Raw genomic sequence first — 7,614 nt, forward strand, 5'->3', positions numbered from 1 at the left:
CCTATTAATTTATTTTTAATATATTACCTGCAGGAATTGTCTATATCAGCGGTTCTCAATCTATGGGTCTCAACCCCTTTTAAACAATGAAAATACACTGCAACTTATGTGCTATGGTCTATACAGAATGGGAAATTAAAAAAAAAAAAAAAGCGAGCCCTTCTTTACAGCTGACCTGAGAAGCACTATTGTAACTACCTATCTAATAATCCTTCAAGGATTCCAGCATGATGCAAAAGCACTAATTGTCTAATTATCTGACATTGTATACTGCAGACAGGATTTGCAGTATGCAGTGAAACTGTAAGGATGCTGTACAAATATGTTTCCCTTTTTTACTTCAGTGAATATAAACTATAATATAAATAAATGTAGTAATATGATTAGAATACATAATGATAACTAATAACATTTTTTAAAAAAGATAATTTTAACTAATGCTAATTAAAGAGTTGCTTGAGTGAGGTCTGGTGTTAAGAAGAAAAAGGAGATCACAGTCAGCCACTGGAGCCATGCAAAGGTGACGAGAGCTGATGGAAAATGAATGAACAAGTGAATGAAAAGTCCAGTACAGACTTCACTTACTGACACTCAGGACTTTGAACACAGATCACCACCTGAAACCAGCCAGAAAGCACTGGGGTGAAAGCTTCATTATTAACCTCCTCTAAGTCCTTTTTCTTCCAGTTACACAGTTCCTACAGTATATGACACGGTGAATGTCCTCCTTCTTTTAAGTGTGATGCTTCCATTTAGTCATGATGGTCTTCACAAGCAGGAGACATAATTGTGTCTGCATCGTCTAAAAGTTATTTGAAAGGTTTGACCTCTATTATTGATGACTCTTCTTTTTCATCAGTGGTTCCCTTCATTTCACTAAGAAAGACTGACTCCGCCTCACTATTTACAGAAACTGCTTCCACTCTAATCAGTATTGCCCTTAGTCTCAGCAAACCTGCCCTGGTCTTAGCTCTGGCCCTCTTCCTGCAAGACCCACGCCTATTTTCAGGGGCTGCCAAGACTTTCCCTGATTGATCCTGCAGATTGGAGATGGCCCATGAGAGAGCACCATGCCATTGTCTTTTGCTGAGCCTGGGGATGGGGAGAGAGTCAGTGGATGGAGCTCTGAAGTGTGGGGTGAGGTTCTCACACTCACGTGTGAGAACCCTCACAGTATGGGATGGGCAGTGGGGGAAAATGTGGGCTATGGGCGGGGTCCTTCCATTTTACTCCACTCCAGGGTCTGCAAATGTTAGGTGTGGGCCTGTCATGATTGTTAAATTACATAACTTACAGCTTCTCAAATTCCTCAAAATATTCCCAGAACTCAACTTCCCTTTTTCCATCACCTTCCTCAGATCTTTAGAAACGCCAAGCGTCTTCTGTTATCTCAACACGAGGATAAATTACATCTCATGCTGAGTGTGGCTCTCAATTCACTCCATACAGTATTTCTCCAGTTATTAAAAAATATTATGCTGTACTCAAGTAATACAGTGAGCCTTCCAGCACCAACAACACATTCATAATATTTACTTTCTTATCATATGCACAACAGATACAGAAATGTATATGGCTAAACTTTATATTTGACATGCATTTGTTTTGTTCAATAGACCTTACCACTTCCAGCATCTTTTTACGTCTTTTCTAGGCAAGGCCTTTCTTGAAAGTTTAAGTTTTTTTTTTTTAATTCATTAATAATGTGGGGAAGATAAAGTCAAGAATGTACAAAATGGTTTAAAAACAGAAGCAAGAGACACTATTCAATCAGAACAGAGAAAAAATGACAGCAGTGTTCTCCAAATCATCTTGTCCACATTCCAACCTAAACTATTTTTGCTAGCACATGTATGCAGATCCACTAGTGTGGGTTTCAACTAAAGTAGTGAATTTGGGGGTATAAAGTTTACACTTAGGTACAGTGAATATTTGGAAAATGACCATTCACATAGTGCAGAACACATGTACTTCTTTCTCCAACTTGTTCTGTGTTCTGTCAAAAGACTGTGTTTCCAATATAAATGCTATTCTAATTAATAAGTTCCTTTTTTTGAACCACTAAGAGTTCTCAGCACTTAGTGCTTCAAGCTGCCATCATTTACTGCCTCCTAACTGGACCTGCTCTCACTCTTACCACCCCATACATTATGTGAAAAAGTGTGGTGAAGGCTGTGTTAACCAGTTTGTTGTATTTCAAATTGTATATAAAACCAGCACACTATACCCCATAAATGCATTATTGTACACAGCTATGATTTAATTTAAATTAAAAAAAAAATAATTTTAACACATTAACATCTCATTCAGGCCATTACAACCTGATCCTAATCTACCATTCCGGCTCCATGCTCATCTTCCAATGATGAGCTTGACCCTAAACTACACAAAGCCATTGGTGATTACTCCAATAAGCCATACAGCTATGCTGGTTCACCTGTTTGGAATATCTTTCTCTACCTGAAAGGCACAGATACCTTCACTTTTCTCACCTTTTCACCATCTCTTTTTCCATTTTCATAGTCCACCAATAACTCTGCTTTCTACTTCTCTAAGAAAATTGAAGCCATCAGAAAAGAACTTACATAAACTCTCACCATCACAACTGTATACCATTTAGTATGTAAAGCCTGGCTTCCTTCATGTTACTATAGGTAAACTGTTTATGCTTCTATCCAAGGACAGCCCCTGTCTGTTTGTGCTACATCTCTACATTACTGTCGATCCAAAAACATCACTCCAGCAATTCCTCTCTCTCCTAAGGCATCAAATTTCCCCCCTTGCTGATTCATTCCCAATAGCCTATAAACAAGATATCACTTCTGCCATCTGGGAAAACAAACCCTTGGCTTAGCTTTACTTCATCCTCTGGATTCCACACCATTTTTCTGTTCCTCTTTTCAGCAACACTCCAAAAACATTACTTTGTTCTTCCTAGCTCTCATCCCTCTCCCCTCCTCAACCTCCATTTCAATTGGATTTTTCACCAACATTATGCTACAGAAATTGGTTTCATTAAGGTCAGCAATGACCTCCACAATGCAAAGTTTCAGAGGTCAAAATGCGGTTCTCATCACACTTGGCCCATCAGAAGCATTTGATAATGCTGATCACTTCTGCGTCCTAGAAATACTTTCTTCACTTGGATTCAGGAACATAGTTCTCTTGGCTTTGCCTTTATGTCATGGCCCCTCCTTCTTGGACTCCTCTGCTACTTCCTACTCTATTCCCAAAAGTCTCAATGTTGGGGCCTCAGAGATTAGTTCCTGGATATTTCTCTATTGCTACTCACTTCTTTGGTAACATCATTCAATCTCACTGCTTTAAATAACATGTGCTAACTCCAAAATTTTTATCTCTAGCTGGACCTCTTTCCTCCAATCCAAAGTTAAATACCCAACTACCTAATTGGAATAGTCACTTGGGATTCTAGGAGATATTTAAAACACATTATAATTAGTACTGATGTCCTAATTTATACCCTGAAAACTAATAAACTTACCCTTTTTTGTTGTGTTTCATTTGATGGAAACTCATCTTTCTAGTTATTTCAGCCAAGATCTTAGAATCACACTAACATCCTTTGTAATATATTCAGAATCCAACCACTATGCACCACCTACACTGATATCACTCTCCTTCAAGCCACCAACATTTACTGCCTCCTAACTGGACCTGCTCTCATTCTTACCACCCCATTCCTGCTTCTCAACACAAGAGCCAGAGTAATCCCATTAGTAACTAAATTACTCATGACTCGTCATCTCAAAAGCTTTTAATGGCTTTATTCTCTCAAAGTAAAAACAAAGATCTTTAAAACAGGCTGTAGAGTTCTACATCACTGATTCTCCAACTTTACTATGCATAAATCAGTTACAGAGGTGAACCCCTCAAATCTCCCTTCCAGAAAAAATCTGCCATTAATCTATAAGGAGGATGGTTAGATGACAGCCTTCAAATGCAGAGTCTTTCTGAGCTTTCAAAGCAAAGTCTCTGGCACCACCACTCAGACATTTCTTCCATGGCACTACTTGCACTCCTACCTTCCTGCTTCCTGAAAAACTGTAATTTGTCAGGGTGTGCACTAAGAATGGTTTGGGAATTGGATTTGGGGAGTCATCACCCAGATGCCAATGAGGATGTCAGTAATCACAGCTTTTCCAGACATCCTCTGCAAAGGAAAAAACCAAAGTAGTGTAACATACATCTCCTACAACAAAGAAGAAAACTTTTTGACACCTGGGAAACACACATTCCAGCCCAGCAATACTTCTATGACCCTATACATTGATTGATATGAAAAGTAGCTGGGTTTGAAGGTCTAGAATATGAAAGGATCACACAGCAGGTCCAGGCAGAGGTCCAAGCAGCCCTACCAGCCATACAACCCAACATACCTTTTATAATTTGGAGGTGTCAATGTTGGGAAGAGATGCAGCATGGAGTTTATGGCAAGGAAAAGTGAGTATTTGGGTACATTTTTAGGAAAAACAGGAAGGCATGATAGTATAATTAAAAACATGGACTCAGAAACCAAATGTTTATGGGCTTGAACCTTATCTCTCCTTCTTACTAGCTTGTGACATTGGGCAAGTTACTTAGCCTTTTAATGCCTCATTATTTTCTAGAAAATGCAGTTTATAACACCACCTGCTTCAAATACTCTTTTCTCCCTTGTATTTACCTTTTAGTTGACTATATTTGTGTGGATCTATATATGTGCTCTGAACAATTGTGTGTCACTTAATGAAGGGGATACATTCTAAAAAATGCATTAATTGAGTTAACCATTGCACAAACATCATAGAGTATATTTACACAAATCTATAGAGTATGTATATGCACACAAATATATACATATATGTATTATATATATAATATTCTTTTTATATGGAAAACCAAATGTTCTAGCACCATTACTAAATGTCAATCAGTTCCCCTACTTAATCTGCAGTGCCAATACCAATTGCTATGTATCAAGCTTCTGTCTATGCTCCATTATAATCTTATGGGACCACCATCATACAGGGTGGAAATAAAGTTCATGTGCAATTTACTATGTGAAACTGTTTAAATTGCACACGAACTTTATGGACACATTATGTGCAGCGCGTTGTTGACTAAAATGTTGCTTAGTGGTATGTGACTTATTCTGTCCCATTGATCCACCCACCTATTTTTTCATCAACACCACATTGTCTTGATTACTGTAGCTTTGTATTATATTTTTAAGTTTGGTATATTCAGAACTCCAACTTTGTCCTCCTTCAATAATGTCTTGGCTATTGTGGGTCTTCTACCTCTCCATATAGACTTCAGGTTTATTGGCATCCACAAAATAACTTAGTAGAATTTTGATTAGGATTACATTGGGTCTATAGATCAAGTTGGGAAGAACTGACATTTTGATAATACTGTGTTTTTCTATCCATGAAATTGAAATATATCTCCATTCATTTATCTCTTTGATTGATTTCATCAGTTCTGGAGTTTCCCTCATATAGATCAAGTAAATATATTGTCAGATTTATACTTAGTATTTTATTTGGGGGATGCTAATGTAAATGGCATTGTGTATTTAACTTCAAAATCCAGTTGTTCATTGCTGGTGGAGAGAAAAGTGGTTGATTTTTTTTATATTAACCTTGTATCCTTCAACTTTATTACTATGATGTCTTTGTTCTAGGAGGTGTGTGTGTGTTTTCTCTGTTGATATTTAAAGATCTTCTACATACATGATGATGGTATTTGTGAACAAAGATAGTTTTATTTATTTCCAATCAATATATCTTTTGTTTCCTTTTCTTTTTTTATTGAATCAGCTAAGACTTACAGTACAATGTTAAAAAGTAGTTGTGCTGCCCTTGTTCCTAATCTTAGTGGAAAAGCTTTTAATTTCTTACCAGTAAGTATAAAGTCAACTGTAATTTTTTTTTTAAATATCCTATAACTAAGTTGAATAAGTTACCCATTATTCCTAGTTTGTTGCAAGTTTTTCATCACAACAGGGTGTTAAATTTAGTGAAATGCTTTTTCTGCATCTATTCATATGACCATGTGATTTTTCTTCTTTTAGCCTTTTGATGTGATGGATTACATTAATTGATATTTGATGAATACATTTTCATCATTATTAATTTTTATAGCACACAGGAGAAGCCTTGGAGAGCAAGGATAGGCAAACTCCCAGATGCCCTTGATATGCCTCATTCCAGAAAACGTTCTCTAATAAATTGAGAAGCTCTTTTGAGCTGAAAGACGTTATGAGAGGAATGACTCACAAGCATAAAGGCCATGAATAATTGATTCATCACATCATTTTTAGATCACAAAAAAATCAATTCAATTTAAAATTAAGCTAAAAAATCATTGTTTTGTATCATAAAGACAAAAAATTATCTGCATATTAAATATTTCACTTTCAGCTAGTTCTGATAAAGCAGAGATTCCATCTTAAAATAGTACACTGGTTTCCATTAAAGATGCACAAATAAAAGAAAATGATGCACAAGTAAGATAATGAGTTTTAAGAAGTATTCAGTCTAGGGCGGCACCTGTGGCTCAGTCGGTAGGGCACCGGCCCCATATACCGAGGGTGGCCCCACCTGAACTGCAGCCAAAAAATGGCTGGGCTTTGTGGCAGGCACCTGTAGTCCCAGCTACTCGGGAGGCTGAGGCAAGAGAATCGCTTAAGCCCAGGAGTTGGAGGTTGCTGTGAGCTGTGTCATGCCATGGCACTCTACCGAGGGCCATAAAGTAAGACTCTGTCTCTACAAAAAAAAAAAGAAGTATTCAGTCTTAGAAAATATCTAAACAAAAGGACCACAGAGAATCTTGACATCTAGGGTCTAGAGCTGATCAAGTGTCTCTAAGAAAATCACTTTATTACAGTGGACTCTATATTTTTGTTTTGAAGAGGATATGAGAATTCTAAATAAAAAATTTACAACCCAAATTTTAAAACATTAAAAATAATACATCATGATAAAATTGTATTGCATCCTGCAGATATACATGTTATTTATTATCAGAATATCTACCATGTAATCATTTACATTAATGGCCTAAATAACAAAGACCACATGATTAGATGTCTTCATAGAAATAAAAATTGAGTAAGTTCAACACCAACGTATTATTAAAAATAAACTTTCAGGTGATTAAGAATAGAGTAGTTATCAAAACTATACTGTGAACCCCCTACTCATGGGATAAATGAAGTGTTCTATTTTTTATCTGGAGTATGACATGCATTCACTTGTTCATTTATTTACTTTTCAACAAGTAGTTATTAGGCCCCTTTTATATGCCAAACGTAGTTCTAAGCATTGAGGATATAGCAGTGAGCAAAATAGATAGACATTGTATTCTAGAGAGATAGAAATATTTTAAAATAACAAAAATATTTAAAAATAACTAATATGTCACAGGCTATGTAAAATAGCTATACATGCTACGGAGAAAAACAAAGCAAGAAAATGGGATATGAAGTGCCGGCATAGGTGAGCAGTGTTTTATTTTATTTATTTTGTTTTATTTTTAGAGACAATGTCTCACTCTGTTACCCTGCGTACAGTGCCCTGGGGTTATCATAGGTCACAGCAAACTCAAACT

This window comes from Nycticebus coucang, chromosome 13 (assembly GCF_027406575.1).
Source record: "Nycticebus coucang isolate mNycCou1 chromosome 13, mNycCou1.pri, whole genome shotgun sequence".
Lineage (NCBI taxonomy): Eukaryota > Metazoa > Chordata > Mammalia > Primates > Lorisidae > Nycticebus > Nycticebus coucang.